Source organism: Vigna umbellata, chromosome 11 (genome assembly GCF_029865625.1).
Source record: "Vigna umbellata cultivar VRB3 chromosome 11, Vumbellata_1.0, whole genome shotgun sequence".
In the NCBI taxonomy this organism is placed as follows: domain Eukaryota; kingdom Viridiplantae; phylum Streptophyta; class Magnoliopsida; order Fabales; family Fabaceae; genus Vigna; species Vigna umbellata.
Genome location: NC_142175.1, coordinates 21,723,925 through 21,741,964, shown reverse-complemented (window position 1 = coordinate 21,741,964; position 18,040 = coordinate 21,723,925).

Below are 18,040 nucleotides of genomic sequence, written 5' to 3'. Positions count from 1 at the left end.
TTGAGTAAATGAGGGCTGCGGTGTTCCTGGACTGTTTGGGCAGCCTAGACAAGTCCATTGTGACTTGTTAGAAACACAACAGTAGTCGAAAACATGTTCCAAGTAGTAGAATCAAATTTGGGTCCCTAAGTTATTGAAGTTAGTGTTTTGGAGTTGAAAGTGAACTTTAATCACTTAAAAATGGTAGTAGAAATGCTTAGAATCATTTGGATAAGTTTAATTAAGTCTAAAACGAGAATTAAGAGTCTAAGAAGTTGAGAAAAGTGGTTAGAAATGGTCAAGGGAGGTTCTGTTATCATTCTGCAGAATGCGAAAACTGACCGTTCGTCCATGTCGAATTTGGACGATCGGTCATGCCATGTGCTGAGTGGCTTTCGGTCAAATGTTGGTTTGGTTAACGTTCGTTCGTGGTAATAGCGTTCGGTCATAATCATGCTTTGGTTTAGGCATTTAGCGTTCGTCCTTGTCTGGAGAGCGTTCAGTTTTAGGGGATGATATTAATAGCGTTCGGTCATTGGTTTAAATAACGATCGCTCAGGTGTTGGTTAGTAGCGTTCGTTCATTCGCTGGTTTAGTAGTGTTCAGTCAGTTGAAGGTTTAATTAGCATTCGGTCAGAGGTTGAATTAGTAGCGAGCGTCCATAGGTAGTAGCGAGCGTTCATATTGGTGGCGTTCGGCCTTGGTTTAGTTGCGATTGTGAGCGTTCGGCCTTAAGTTTGTATTCTTAGGTTTGAATCTTAAGCGTCCGGTCTTGATATTTGTTAGTGATCGTTAGCGTTCGGTCTTCAGGAGGTTTGATCGTTGAGCGCTCGTCCAAATAGTGTCCGCCCAAGGGCTTTTGGCGTTCGTCCGAATAGTGTTCGTCCATTTAAGTGGTGATGTTTTCTGTTATGTTTCCTCTCATTCCAGTAAGCTATGTTATTTAAATATTTCAGTTACAATTTATGAATGCATTTTCATGTGATCCAAATTGGTTGAAAGTGTATGGTTATAAGTGGTTTATGATGTACATTGTTGATCCAAAAGGAATATCATGAGATTTAAAATGGTCGGATTGAATCGGAAATTTGGATCTCTCGGTGGGATCAGTTAGTGTATTGAATGAATGTAAGAGGCTTCCATATGGGGGGTTATCCCTAACACTCCAACGGTCTTTCATTCTCACTTAGAGAGCATTGACGCGTGTGGTGGGAGTAGTGGGAGGTCCTAGGGTAGACGCTATCACTGGAGGTCTATTCCGCGGTAACGGACTAGCCTTGTGTATGGTCGGGTGGAACCCCTCGGCAATGGCTTTGCAAAGCAGTAGAGGCCATCACAAGTGCACAACCCGCCCCAGCTCTACATACATTCTATGTCCGGACGTGTCTAGAGTCTTAACATGATAGGATGCTTGTCTTGATGAGTTTTATGAAATAAATGCTTATGTTGACTAAGGTGTTTATATGTGTATGGATATTCTGGTAAATGCTAGATTGATTGAAAATGAATTGTATGATTGTTTGAGACCTAGCTCACCCTTGCATTTGTATGTGTTGCATGTGTTTGCTTTCCCCCTTGCGATGATCATCCAATCCTTTGGATGTGAGCAGTAGGTGATGATGTACCTTTGGAGCAAGCTTTGGAAGTTGAGGAAGACCCAGCACATAGTGCTTAGGATTTCTTCTAGCTCTTATGTTAAATAGCTCTTCATTTTGAAAGACTTCTAGACTTCATTTTATCATGATCCGTCTTTTGGAAAACTTTTTAGGTCTCTTTAAAATTTCAATAGTCTTGTATTTTGGAGAGTTGTGAACTTATACTTAAGTTTTAACACTTCCCAGCCAGACTTGGATAACTGTACTCCTTAATTCTATCTATTGTGTACTCTTAACTGCTTTCTATTATTATAATCGATGCATTCTACATATATACATTGCTATATATTTTGGGATGTCACATGCATGACATCTATTCTAAAATGATACACTAATGCAAAACTGACAAACGACCATCCAAGATATATAGGACTTCTTACAAGAGCCATGGCTAAAAAATTCAAGCAGAAGAATGGTCATTTTCTATATTACTCCTATGGAGAATCTATTTTTAATCCTTCTTCTCTTTAACTAAATACATTTACATTGTTTTGTAGGTCACCAATAAAGGTTGGAAACCATGCCTATACATCTTAGAAGGCTTACCAAGCAAAGAAGAGCAAAGGAAGAAAGAAGAGTGCATTTTCAATGATTTCCAGATTGGACAGGATGACTTCCGGATTGAGTTTCCAAAGGATTTTGGCTTCCGGATTCTACAGCACGCCCAACCACCTGCAGACTGCGCCCATCCACTACAAACCAGCTTTTTCTTTTATGCACGTTTTAATTAGTTGACTTATGAACCTTGCATCCCAAGCTTCTTAACTTCTCCAACACGTTTCTTTTGTAATTTTAGAAACTTGTGATAACGATAATTCTTACCATTATTTGTGGTGCAATTTTCTTACCAAATCAACTCTCTTGAAGCTTGAAACATGCTTAATCCTCTCTTTTATCTAACTTTGTGAATAAGTTTAGCTTAGGTTATACATAGGAGTTTTCATCACTAATTCCTCAAGTTTTGTTGGCAATTTGTGTGCTTTGGAAGAGCATCTAAACTACCAAGAGTGGGAGCCAAGGAAATGCTGCAAAAAGCAAGTGTTTTGAAGGATCATAGAAGATTTCTCACGCTAGGGCGCCTTAGGTGGGTGGCTGAGCCCCATTCATTTCGCATTTCACTACAAGTTTCACGCCAGGGCGCCCTAGAAGGAGGGTTGAGCCCCATTTTGTGTGCAACCCTCGCGCCTGGGCGCCCCAAACAGGGGGTCGGGCGCCATTCTTCACGCAACTCCTGCATAACCCTCGTGCTTGGGTGCCTCATAAGAGGGGGGCTAGGCGCGACTTTTGCTGACATGACACCCTAGACCTATTTATGGCTTCCATGCAACGAGGGTATCATCTTCGTGGCGGCTAAAGCTCTAAAACACCATTTTGGACCTTTGGGAGCTGGTTTTGAGCAGTGGAAACTCTCCTTTCTTCCTCCTTGGGTCTCCATCTCCTCCATTTTCTTCCATTGTAAGCTCAAGCTCTCCATGACTATGGAGAGCTAAGTTCATTTTGTTGGGGAATGATGTAACTACGAAACTTTCTTGTAAATGCACTTGTGTTTAATGAATATAAGTATCTTTCATTTATTGTGAGTGTTTATTTCCTTCTCTTAAAGCTTGTTGTGACTTGATCAACCATAGCATGATTCTTAGGTTTGCTTGATATTGGGAAGTATTGTGTGAACCTTGAACTGAAATAAACACCTAAAGGAAATTGTGTCTAGGGATAGAGCTTGGACCTTTAGTTGTCTTAAACCTCTAGTCTTAATACAAATAAACTTGTTAGGTTACCAAGGGATTGGAATTTAATGAGTGAATCTAGGCTCTCTCTACCAAGGGATTGGGTTTGAGTAACGTAGTAGGTTGACATAAGCAATTAAATGAAGAAGTAGTAATCTGCATTTGCATGAGAGTGTAGTAGGTAAAATCATTCTCCAACACCTCCATTCCATATCATCTTTAATCATTTAATTTTCAAGTGTTTGAACCCCAAGAAGTTCAATCTATCACTTATGCATGATGTTTATTTTCATTGCAGTAAATTCACATTAAATGGAATTATTCTTTAGTCTAAATTAGTTAGATAATTATACGATTGTAAAGGGTCATATGAGTCTCATGGGATACGATATCCGGTCTTACCGGTTTATTACTTAAAAAACTTTGGTACACTTGCCAATGAGTTAACAGAAACTTGGAAGGCATGATTCAGAACTCTCTCTTCATCTATAAAAGAGAGGTGCATCTTCATGTATTTTCCAACTTGAAAGCTATAGTGAATTGATTTTGAGATTTCTCCAAGCATCTATACTTCGAGTTCATTGTCTTGTGCTTATTTTGCACGCCCTCCTCTAACTTCCTTCCCCTTTGGAAGGTTGTGTGAGCTTGAGAAGCTTCATACACTCATCCAACCTCCACTGAACATTTCACCAAACACTTGACGCGCACCAGATACTTCATCCATTTCCTCTAGTCAACTGTGTTCGTTCTGATTTGTGGAGAGCTCTACCTTGAAGACTAGAGTCGCTTCCATCAAAAACTAAGAACCTAGGATACTTATACAAATCAATGACAAAACCTAAAATATGAATTCTAGTTACTCAATATAAGGAACAAGTGGAAATGCACAGTGAAAAACTAGATTAGCAACTGTGACTGAAACATATAAAAAGAATATACACAACACATGGTAATCGAAAATACAAATGGAATGCCTAAACCTAATTACTTAATATTTGAAGCAAATCACAAAAGAAAATAAAGGTCAAATACAAATTTGATATTAGGTTTAAATTGAATTCTTAAAGCATGCCATGTCTTCAAGAAGACATCTTCATTAGGCCCTTTTTGGGTCCTATGGCATCTGATATAGATATTAATAATGTGCATGGCTTACTTAAAAAAAATCACTTCACTAGTGTAAAACAGCGTATAAAGTCACGTGTTCAACATCGAACCACTCAACAACTAACGTTAAAAATGACTAGTGGCATTTTAGTAAATAAATGCAATTATTAAACGTAGTTTAGAATTGTAATTCAACGTAAAAGGATATAAAACGTCGAATTCCCTAGCGTTAGACGTCAAAAGGTTAGTGAATTCAATAAAAACTTGAGCGGGAGATTGAAAACTCATTCACTTTATCTTAGCGCGCGAGACTCTCTTCTCTGCTCAAACTATTGTCGAATGAAGTTTGACGACCATCACATGTAATCTTTCTTTCATTTGATACAAATGCATGTTAATTTACTACTTTAGGTATGATTTTCGTTAATTTTGATGGATTATTTTCATGTTATTGTCCTTCATAGGCGCATTCTGCTTTCTCTGTCACTTGTGGCAACACTTTATTATGATGAACCAAGGTTAGTTTTCGTTTTCGTTTTGAAGAACTTATTTGTTGAACTTGTTTGATGTTGTTGTTTGGTTGAACTTATTTGTTGTTGTTGTTTGATTGAACTTGTTTGTTGTTTGTCATTGTTGTTTGTTGTGGATACTCTATTACACGTTCATAGTTCATGCTTTACAAAATACCAAAAATTGAAATTTGTTGTTTTTCTGCTTTTCAGGTCTCGTAGAGTTGTAAAAAAGCATCACGATTAATTAAAAAAAATTAAAAAATTGATTAACGCCGTTTATTGATAAAATTCAACGTTAAGTTTAATGTCGAATTTTTTAAATTCGACGTCAATTTAACGTCTCCTAATATGACATCGTTCTCGAATTCGACGTGAAAGGCCCAAAATATTCGATGTTGTACATTATTTTTGTACTAGTGTTTCAATCACAATTACCCAAAACTGCACTTCCCAATACTCTATAACATCTAAAATACACTAAACAGATTATCCATACTTGAACGAATCAGAACCTAATCCCTACTATGTGCAACTAAGAAATCTTCTACCTAAACCAACTTTAATCAAAGAAACAGAACAAATCACACAATGAACTTTAAAAGAATTCTTCATAAGGTAATGGACAATGACATTCACTACTGGAAATTGACAATTCACTCAATGCCAAAGGTAAAAACAACCACACAAATTCAGAATTCATATTAACACCAATAAAAAAAAGAAAAAAATACATTTATCACATACATTATAGAGCTAGACTACTAATTTTCATTGATTTTTTTTTGTTATCCTTTAATGAATACCTGGAGGGTTTCGTAGTCAAGAAGTCTACTTCACTATGATTACCAATGTCGTGTCACTGTTTCAGCTTTTCATTGGCTTAATGGCTCTCAACATGGCAGAAGTGAAGCTTTAAAAGGAATGCCAGTTAGGATGAGAGTCCAAAGATATAAATCCAAAAGTCAGAAGATAGTACCTCTTTATCTGTCATCTTTCCACCATTTTCCATCTTCACCACATGGTTTTGTTGAAACCAACGTACAAAATTTGAAGTTCAGCTTATCATGTTAACACCTCAAATTGGGTCAAAATTTCTAAGAACTCATCCTAAGATGACACACCAAGTATCCTATACTATATTTTTCTCATTTAACAGCCTAGACAAGTCCTAATGGATCTTCTAACACACTCTTAACTATCCAAAATAGTCAACACCTCTTATTTCAAATTCTCATTACTCAAAACCCCCTTTTTCCACTAAAATACTTCAACAATGAACCCCAATCTTTGTTCCATGTTAGTTTTCAACCATCTAACTCTTTTAACAAGTCTCAATTAACCACATAACATTGTTAGACCAGTTCCCATCGCATTCCAATACCAAATTCTCAATTTCACTCATCAAAACCTCTTTTTTAAGTTTGAAACTCAAGTAATTCACTCTCAATTACTCCAAGCACTTTAAGATCACCATTTAAACCACAATATAACCTTCAAACACATAATTATAACAGTAAAACAATCTAAGCATATCACACCAAGCATTCAAACATCAAACCACTTTGGCTCATCATTTAACTCAAATATCACTAGAACAACCAATACAAATACATGCAATTCACTTTATCCTACATAGATATATTAAATTTTGATCAACACAATAATCTAAAACAAGTTCTAACTTCCCTTACTTCACAATAAATTGCCCGACTCAAAGAACATTCTGTCGGTTGCTTGAAATGCAAGGAATCCCTAACAAACCTACGAAACACTAAATTGAAAAACGGACAGAGTCCTTAGAACTCTAAAGTGATATGTATTGGTCTAAATTTTTTTAAAAAACAATTAATTTTAGAATAAAATATTTCAAAAAATTTATATTTTTTGAAAAGAAAATATAAAATATTAGTTCTATTTTGTACAAACTCACATTATCTATTGGTTCTATTATATACAAAAAAATATAAAATATTGAGATAAATATGACAAAGGTCTCAAAAAAAATGTTCAATAATATGAATAAAAACTATTGGTACAATAATATTTCAAAATATAATAATTAAGTCGTCTAGTACGTGTCATGACATGACATGTTAGAAGTACCACATCGACTAAAGATAAGGCAAAATTATAATATATAAGTGGGGTGCAAACCTCACCATACAAGCCGGTTTTGTAGGGTTGAGTTGGGCTTTAAACCCACTTCTTAACATGATATCAAAGCCATGGTTGGAGCCTATCCTAGCGATATTTCTTGTTTCTTGGGCATTTCTATTCCACCCACTATCGGGTCGTTATCAGACCACCCAATTTCTACTATCACGCACGAGATGTCTATACTTCAGCGTGAAGGGGGTGTGTTGGAAGTCTCACATCTACTAGAGATAAGGCAAAAATTATAATATATAAGTGGGGTGTAAACCTCACCTTACAAGCCGGTTTGTGGGGTTGAGTTAGGTTTAAGGCCACTTTCTAACATCAACTAGAGATAAGGCCAATTTATAATATATAAGTGGGGTATAAACCTCACCTTACAACATCGACTAGAGATAATGTCAAATTATAATATATAAGTGGGGTGCAAACCTCACCATACAAGCCGGTTTTGTGGGGTTGAGTTAGGCTTTAAATCCACTTATTCGAACATGACATTCCTTTATAATATATACAACAATAACATATATATCCTATCCGTACTTATAAGAATGTACATCATCATAACATAACCAATAAGCATGTATTAATTACATGTAAACACCAATTTTTCCTAACTTCAGTGATTTGACTGTCACGATATTGTTGACATCTGCAACTAGAATAATACTGCAAAAAAATAAAAACAATATATAATTAGTTAATTAAATTATACTACAAATTAATTATGACAATAAAAATAACTTACATTAGTTGGACTTGTTCCTCTTTCACAATATGTGATAATTTCCTTCATATATTGACACATGTGATACCCACAATCATTGTTGTTTGGGTTGTCCTGGACACTAGAAAACCAAAAGTAAAAAACATCTTTATAATATAAACATAACAATAAACCAAAACTCCAGTAAATTCCAAACAGATTTAGTGCAAGATTACAGATAACTATATATCATATACATGTTTAAACTCTTAATAGTAAGTCATGCTTTCATTACAACTATATACTCTTCCAACAAGTTTCACAATAATACAAGTTATTTACCTAACCAATACCATACAACAAGGAGATAAGTCTTCAATCATTCAAGACTACAAGTTATTCAACTCACGAGTACAATGCAAGCAGTCATAACGTGAACTAAAGAAAAAATTGGCTTAACAAAATTGGCTAAATAAAATTTTGATATAGGTACCTTATAAAAGAAAAATATAAGAATGTATTAAGAATATGATAAAGTGTCAATCTAAGAATGAAGATAATAGTAAAAAGTAGTATATGTTGTACCCGAAATATATATAGAAATTGTAGTTGCATCTAGCCATGCATAGTTAATAACTTTTTCAATAAAAATTGAAATAGCTGAAATTGGTAAGTGGTGACTATGGTTCAACTGAGAGAGCTGGATAGGGATTAATGGGGTGGCACCAATAACATATAACAGGAGTGTTCTATATAGTGCTATAAAATAACATTCAAATAGAGTAAAATAACAAGAGAATTCACGCAGATCATACATAAGTAAGTTCATGACAATCGTACAACATTATTTCTATTCCATACTATTTATAAATCACTTCTCACATGTAGACTCAACCAACATTTTTTCAAAAATAAAATCACTACACATTCACAAATTCAATTCATTTATTCTTCTTCGAAATATTTACTTTAACCTTCCACATAATCTCATTTTCTTTTTTAAACTATAATTCATCATCTCAACGAAATTCCTATTCATTTTCAAAGACATTCATCCAAGGTACAGGTTCATATTTAATCACATTACTCATGCAAATATATTTATTTCACAATATTAAGATAATATTGGAGATGTATGTATTAATGTTTCTATTTTTTTAGTAGTTTGTTATTAGGTTTTGTTCAATTTTTTTGTTAGGGATTTTTGCAAATCCCGTTTCTCTCTTTTCTCTTCACCGGAACGATATATATATATATATATATATATATATATATATATATATATATATATATATATATATATATATATATATATATATATATATATATATATATATATATATATATATATATATATATATATATATATATATATATATATATATATATATATATATATAGGGTTCATGTATTTTCTTTTGTAATATCAAATACAGTAACTCTACATTACAAAAATTATGCAAGTTCGTGTTTTTCTCACCTTTGATGAAACATTTGAGCCGATCCTCTTCTCCCTCTTCTTCTTCTAGTAACCATAGCAGCATCCTTGTGAGCACCGTGCTCCTTCTCACTCTTGCTTCCAGAAGAGTCTCACGGTCTCTCTCTTTCTTTTCCTCTGGTAGATGAAGACAACACGAGATATTTTTATCTCTTGAAGGCTTTTGTGTTATGGACCTCAGCCTTAAGGCTATTGGGCCTTACTTTAATATGCTACCAGAATAGGTTTTGCTCCTATTCTTCCTCTACCTCTGTTGTGCCTATTTTTCTTGATTTCTTGGTGTTAATCCTTTCTTTTAGTTTTTCTTGTTATCATGGAGAACGCACATCAACTCAATAATCGTTACTGCCCCTTCTATCTTTATCCTGAAGAAAACCCAAGTATCTCCCTCATTTCTCAAATCCTAAATGAATTCAATTATACTTTTTGTAGAAGAAATATGAGAAGAGCTCTCCTTTCCAAGAACAAATTAAAATTCATAGACGGAGGGATCAATAAACCTCACAGAGATGACCCTCTTTAAGATTCTTGGGAAAGGAGCAACATGATGGTATTGTCCTGGATCATCAAGAATCTTTCATCCCAAATAGCAGAAAATGTTATATACGTAGAAGATGCTCAAGAACTGTAGGACAAATTGAAAGAAAGGTTTTCCAAAGGTGATTACTTCAAGTTTTCTAATTTGCTTCAAGAGATTCATTCTATTAGACAAGGAGAAAGGAGTGTGAGCAGTATTTTAAAGATTTGAAGATCCTATGGGAAGAATTAGAATTTCTTAGACCCATTCCGTGCTACAGCTGCAAGGTTCCTTGCAGTTGTGATTTGTCTAAGGTTTCTTATAGATATAGAGAAATGGAACATGTTATTTGGTTCTTGAAAGGTCTAAATGAATGTCATAATACTGTGAGAACACAAATATTGTTAATGGAACCTCTACCCAGCATCAACCGCATCTTTTTCCTTATTATGCATCAAGAAAGGCAAGAAATGCATGACTCTGGCCCTACGAATCAAAATGAAATTAAGGTTTTATCCAGCACTGTTGAAAGACAGAATCAGTGTTATATTCGACATTAAATTAAGGTTGAATTTTGTTATTATATGACGTTAACTTAACGTCGAATTTTGTCAATATTCAACGTTAATCAATTGTTTTTGTTTTTTTTAATAAATTGTGATCTTTTTTTACAACTCTACGAGACCTAAAGAGCAAAAAAACAACAAATTTCAGTTTTTGGTATTTTATAAAGCATGAACTATGAACGTGTAGTCTAGTATCAACAACAAACAATAATAACCAATGCCAAACAAGTTCAATCAAACAACAACAACAACAAACAAGTTCAACTAAACAACAACAACAAACAAGTTAAACAAAAATAAAACAACAAACAAGTTCAACAAATAAGTTCTTTAAAATGAAAACGAAAATGAAAACTAACCTTCAAAAGGTGGGTTCGTCGGAATAAAGTTTTGTCACAGGGAGAGAGAAAGAAGAATACGCCTATGAAGAACAAGAGCACAAAAATAATCGGTTAAAATAAACAAAAATCATACATAAAGTAATCAATTAACATGCATTTGTATCAAATGAAAGAAGGATATATATGTGATGCTCGTAAAAGTTCGTTCGAAAAAAGTTTGAGAAGAGAATAGGGTATCGCGCGCTACGATAAAATGAATGAATTTTCAATCTCCCGCTCAAATTTTTATTGAATTCACTAACCTTTTGATGTCGAATTTAAAAGTCATTCGATGTTTTATATCATTTTACGTCGAATTACAATTCTAAATGACGTTTAATAATTGCATTTATTTACAAAAATGTCACCGCTCATTTTTAACGTTGGTTATTCACTGGTTCGACATTGAATGCGTGACGTTATAAGCTATTTTTGTACTAGTTCCATGGTCATAAATACTTTCTCACTATTGTTGATGATTATAGTAGACATACTTGGGCTTTTCTTATGCATAATAAATGTCAAACTAGAGAATTACTACAAACCTTTATTATAAAAATTAAGACTCAGTTTAATAAATCTATTAAAATCATTAGGACTGATAATGGACCTGAATTTAATTGTTCCACATATATGACTCTTATGGCATTTAGCATTAAAGAAGTTGTGTTGAAACTCCACAACAAAATTATGTTGTGGAATGTAAGCATCAACATATATTAAATGTTACTCGTAGCTTACTCTTTCAATATGATATTCCCTATACTTATTGGTCTTATGCCTTGTCTCGTGCCATATACCTGATAAATAGACTTCCTTCTCCTATCATTAAAGATAAAACTCCTTTTGATATTTGATAATTTGTCGTTGAAGCTATCAAATTAATACTACTTTTCAAGGCAACTTCAGTATTGCCAATTAGTATCTAAGAAAATAGATAGGGCTAAAGTAACCCTGAGTCGTCTCCCAACGAACACGGAATTGCTTTCGAATATTTCAATCTTATGAGTGCAATGCAATAAGAATAAAAGTAATGTTTGGAGAATGTTTAAAGAACAAATAAGAAACTTAAAAACAGTTATGATTAAATAGGCTAATTCCACTACTTTTCCAACATCATCGGTTATTCACGGATAATTGTTCAATTGATTATTGTTTAAGTTTCAAATTAATTAAAGTACATTCTCAATTAATTTGAGGGCGATCATGCATTTAACCAAAGTAAATTCTCAATCAAATGCAAAACCTTTCTAGATTATTCACAATAAATTCAACCAAAGTACATTTTCAATCAAATTCTATTGTGTTTAATCATGACTATTCTTAAATCTCTTAACCAAGTTAAAAGTTAATCAATCAAAGTAAATTCTCAATTGATTATAGTTGAAATTATTACTACCAATCAAAGTACATTCCAATTGATAGTAAAAACCATTTAATCATATGAAAGTTCCTAAATTAAATAAAAGTAGATTCTCAATTAAACCTAGAAACCCTAGAACTCATATAATCAATATACTTGTAGATTCAAACACATTATGATGCAAAAATATTTACTTTTAACAAGATAGAGAGATGAAAGACACAGAGAGAGAATAACTTAAATCAATAATCAAAATAAACAATTGCATTAACTTAACGTAACCTCAGAATCCATCATGGAATTGCAGCAGAATAGCCCTAGATGCTTAGCTCTCCATGAATGGAGTTGAATACAAGATGAAAGAAAAGAGAGAAGTAGTGAATGAATGAATGAATGAAGTGAAGTCCCCTAGGTCTCTTTATATAGGGCTTGGACTCTGAATATTCAGTTTGGAAGATAATTATATCTTCCAAATAACTAAAAGATTTAGATAATTATAACATTATTTGGAAGATATTTTTTGTTGATATTCTCAAATTAAATTAATTCAACAACTGAATTTTATCTTTTAGCTTTTCTAAATTTTCTAAAATTACACATAAGCCCTGAAATTTCTTCTATCTGCACTTTAGCCCCATTTTAATTTCTAAAATTGCAAGAAAGCCCTTCAGTTGACCACCCTTGACCAGATTCAAACAGCATTGACCAGTTTTAACCAGAGAAAGGACGCGCCAATGAGTGCGCACCACGTGTCCGCTCCCTTTCGACCCAAAATTAGGGTTCTGCAAATTGGGGGAAAGGAGCATTCTCTGTGCCGCCACTTTGCTCCTGCGCCGTGCTGTTCGCGGTTTTCCTCTTCTCCTCCGCGATGCTGTGAATCATGGAGGCGCGACACTGGGTTTCGTTTTTTCCTTTTTCTGGTTTTGAATTGCAGGTGGCTTTTCATGGCGGCGATGCGGAAGAGGGAGTCGCGGTCAGGCAAGGGTTCGCGTGAAGGAGATGGTGGTGAAATCAATTGGGATTCTGGCTTGGAGTTCTATTTGGGCGTTTAGGGTTCAAAGGATTTTTCGGATCGGATTAGGTTTTCAGGGTTTTGATTCTGGTTTGATGATCTTTCCTTGTAAGTCGCGAATGGAGAAGACGGCCATGCGAGGAGGATGGTGGGGAGCGCGGCGGTTTCGCGGTTGCAGATCTGGTGATGGTCTGATGCATGGAGGCTTCGGCCTATGGTGGCTCTGCTTGCGGTGCATGGTTGCGGCAAGGTAGTGATCGACGAGATTGGCACGCGAGGAAGATGACAGTGGTTTCACGGTGGCGGCCTGACTAGTATCCGCGGCGGCTATCGGGATCTTGCGAGAAAGAAGAAGAAGTTGGCCGACGGTGAGGATGGTACAGCGGCGGCTGACGGTAGAGCGGCGACTAGGGTTTCAGTGGAGAAGATTATGCTCATGTGTTAGGGCTGAGGTGGCGTGTTCTGATTGGTTCACTAGTGAGTGAAAGGATCAATGATGTGGCATCATCTGGGTGGTTCAATTTGTTAATGGTGGACTGCCACATGGCATGATCTGGTGAAGTTTGACTAGATACTGGTAGGAGGGGTATGGGTAGGAGAATTTAGGAGGAGTTTTCAGAATAGGGTTACTGTCTGGTTTAATATTGGGCCTGGTTAAGAGAAGAGGGGTGTATGTAGGGAAATTGGGAGGTGCAAGGGTAAAAGTTGTCTGTTTGGCCCATCTGTACATTACTTTCCAAATAAAACCTGATTTTGGGCCTTAATTTGCAATTTAGACCAATAAAGCTTTAATTTCAGCTGCACAAATAAATATTAGAAAATCCAAGAATAATTTATGCGCTAAAACTCGCTTTTTACGTCTCTTTAATTCTCAAACCCAATAATTCCAATCATTACAAATTCACTTTAAATCAATCATTTAAGCACATGAATCTCATCAAAAATTTAAATTTTAAAGCATAAATGTGGGCACAAATATGCACTCATCAATATTCTTCACAATAACCCACCAACTTATCTTAACCTGAAATTTTTTGGCTCTGCTTGTGTTTTGCTTCTACTTTGGAAAATAATAGGAATAAGCTTGACTCTAGAGCTAGAAAGGGTATTTTTCTAGGCTACAAAAATGGAGTGAAGGGTTACATCATTCTTGACATCAACACTAGGGAAATCTTTATTAGCAGAAATGTTGTCTTTTATGAAGATATTTTTCCCTATAGAAATGAGCAAACAAAAAGGCTAATTGTAATGATAGTGAAGATAATATGTTTTTTCTTAATAAGTTGTCCTACAGCTATGAGAAGAACTTGATTGAGGGAAGAAGAAATGATCAAACATCTGCTAAGAACACTAATATTAGTACTGCTAAGATTGATCTCATAGAGGAAGAAGATGTTCATAATTAAAGAAGGTCAAACGGAGTTAAGAGAACTCCTAAATACTTAAAGGACTACATAAATCAAGTTAATTAGTCCTTGTCTGCTTCCCTATGCGTCAAAAATGGTTTAAAAACTCCTTATCCTATCACTAATGTCCTATCTTATGAATCTTTATCTAATAAGCACTTAAAATTCACCCTAGCCATAACTGCTAGCAAAGAACCCAGCTCATATGATGAGGCTAGAAACAGTCCTGAATGGAAAGACGCTATGCAGAAGGAAATTAAGGCTCTATAGGACAATGGTACCTGGTTTTTAACCCAGCTCCCTCATGGAAAGAAACCCATTTGTTGTAGATGGGTTTACAAGGTCAAACATAAATCTGATGGTACTGTGGAAAGGTAAGGCCATATTGGTTGCCAAATGATACACCCAACAAGAGGGAATAAATTTCTTAGATACCTTTTCTCTTGTTGCTAAGCTTACTTCTGTTAGATTACTTTTTGCTCTTGTTGCCTCAAGAAACTGGTTTCTACATCAACTTGATGTGGATAATGCTTTCTTGATGCGAATCTAAATGAAGATGTTTACATGGATCCTCCTCCTAGTTTGAATGTTGACACTAAGGGGCGGTTTTGCAAACTAACTAAATCTCTCTATGGCCTAAAACAGGCCATCCGGAAATGGTTTGACAAACTATCTACCTTTCTTATTTTTGCTAACTATGTTCAATCCAATTCTAATCACTCTCCTTTTATCAAGAAAACTTCAACAGATTTCACAACCTTACTTGTCTATGTAGATGACATTGTTTTAACAGGAAACACTACGAATGAGATTAACAACATAAAGACTCTCCTGCATCATTAGTTTCGGATAAAAGATCTAGGAGAACTCAAATACTTTCTAGGATTTGAGGTTGTTAGATCTAAAAGAGGTATACACCTTTGTCAAAGAAAGTATGCTCTTGACATCCTTGAGGAAACAAGAATGATGGGAAGCAAGCCATTCTCTACACTCTTTTTAGGTAACACTAATTCCTTGTACAAGACAGAGAATTATCTGGATAATCCCAATGCATTTCACAGATTAATAGGGAAGCTCTTCTATCTTACTAATACTAGACCTTATTTGTGTTTTACTGTCAATCTTTTAAGTGAATTTATGAAGGAACCTACTAACTATCATTATCAGGCTTTGCAGCATGTCCTTAGATATGGTAAATCTAGTCCCTCAGAAGGGCTCTTCTTTGCTGCCAATTCTGACATTCAAATCAAGGGCTTCAGTGATTCAGATTGGGCCACATGCCCTAACACAAGGAGATCTACCATTGGCTACTGCATATTTCTAGGTTCCTCCCTTGTGTAATGGAGATCTAAGAAGGAAAGCATTGTCTCAAGGTCCTCTACAAAAGTAGAGTATTGTGTCATAGCTGCCACTGTTTGTGAAATATATTGGCTTCACTATCTTCTTCTGGATGTTCAGGTTCAGCCTACTGCTACAGTCGTTCTTTATTGTGACAACAACTCCGCCAGGCACATTGCTCACAACCAAAGTTTTCATGAGCGAACCAAGCACATCGAGTTGGATTGTCATGTGGTAGGAGAAAAGATCCAAGTGAAACTTTTATGTCTTTATCCCATTCTATCGGAAGAACAACTTGCCGACATCTTCACTAAGTTTCCTCACAACACTCATTTCAGATCCATCATCCCCAAGCTTGGATTAGTGAATATTCACAATCCAGCTTGAGGGAAGACTATTAATGTTTCTGTTGTTTTAGTAGTTTGTTGTTAGGTTTTGTTCAGTTTTTCTGTTAGGGATTTTTGCAAATCTCGTTTCTCTCTTTTCTCTTCACCGGAACCTTATATATATCTAGGGTTCTTGTATTTTCTTTTGTAATATCAAACACAGTAACTCTACATTATAGAAATTATGCAAGTTCATGTTTTTCTTATCTTTGATGAAGCATTTGAGTTGATCCTCTTCTCCCTCTTCTTCTTCCAGTAACCATAGCAGCATCCTTGTGAGCACTGTGCTCCTTCTCACTCTTGCTTCCAGACGAGTCTCGTTGTCTCTCTCTTTCTTTTCCTCTAACAGATGAAGACAGCACGAGATATTTTTATCTCTTGAAGGCTTTTGCATTATGGACCTTAGCCTTAAGGCTATTGGGCCTTGCTTTAATATGAATGCAGATGCAAGTTTTATTAAACTGTTTGATTGAATGCCTCTATGAACCTAAAATACTATTTATACAGATGCAATGTTGTGAACAAGTCTGGAATTACGATAAGATATGAAAAGTATAAATTGATCAGGAACAATACATGCAAAACTCAAAATCACATTTTGAAACCAATGTTAAAACCATAAGCGTGGTGACCCATAGGTAAGAAAATGTGAATGCAATGTCTATGCACTAAGATGACTTAAATGGTATGCCAATGATGCAACCAACTGCATATTGAACTGAAAGATTAGTGAATCGAAAAATCCTCTGTTGGGGTAAATGCTAAACCAGAACCAATGAACTGGACTACTAAAATTAGAATTCCCAATGCTTACTCAAATGTCAAATGTAAAGATTTAACAATTTGGCAATGAAGGGTAAGATGCAACGAATGTAATTTAAGCTGTAACATATCACTAACATAGCAGCAAAGTTAAAATAAAGAACTAGAAACTATGAAATTAAAGAACAAAGCAGAAAACAACTACTTACAAAAAGTAATTTCAGGATTAATAATCCTGTTCCAACTATTGAATTAATTTCAATTATGTTCAAAAAGACCTCTTGTTAACTAAGGCCCACTTTGGTTTTCTTGGATTCTAAAACAAAACCTCTGTTATACAGAGTTTAGGAATCCACTCCAACCAATTACAACTAAGAAATTCCGTTATCAAAGAACAATGGGACTAAACAAGAAACTGCAAAAGCTAGAAATATAAACCAAGATATAATAAAATTGCGCATATATGAAAATAGCAAAATTGAAGTTTTATTGAACAAGAACGTTAAAATCAAAGCAAGAAAGCAACAAAAACATGGAATAAAATATCATTTAGAGAGAATTCTGAAACAAGCAAATAACAAGCAAGTTTTCATCAAATTGAGTAATTCTTACTATTATATTGTACCCAACATTCTCCATCAAACAAAGGAATATGGTGCCACTGGCCATACGGATAAAATATTGTCCGTTTTAGCCAAGTCCTCACGGATTTGCTTTTGGTACCACTCAAAAAAATCTCTTACCAATGGAAATATCTTATGTATATATATATAAACACATGTTCAACTCTTTTTTTATCCGAGGTGAGACTTTGTTTGTATCACAACAGTACTAACCATAATCCAAACGAAATTAACAACACCTATACACATATATTCATTAGAGTACCCAAATTTTCTATACCCAGTCAATCAATTAAAAAAATATGCCTATTTAAACTTAAACTATAATTCTACATCAATTCATAGATTA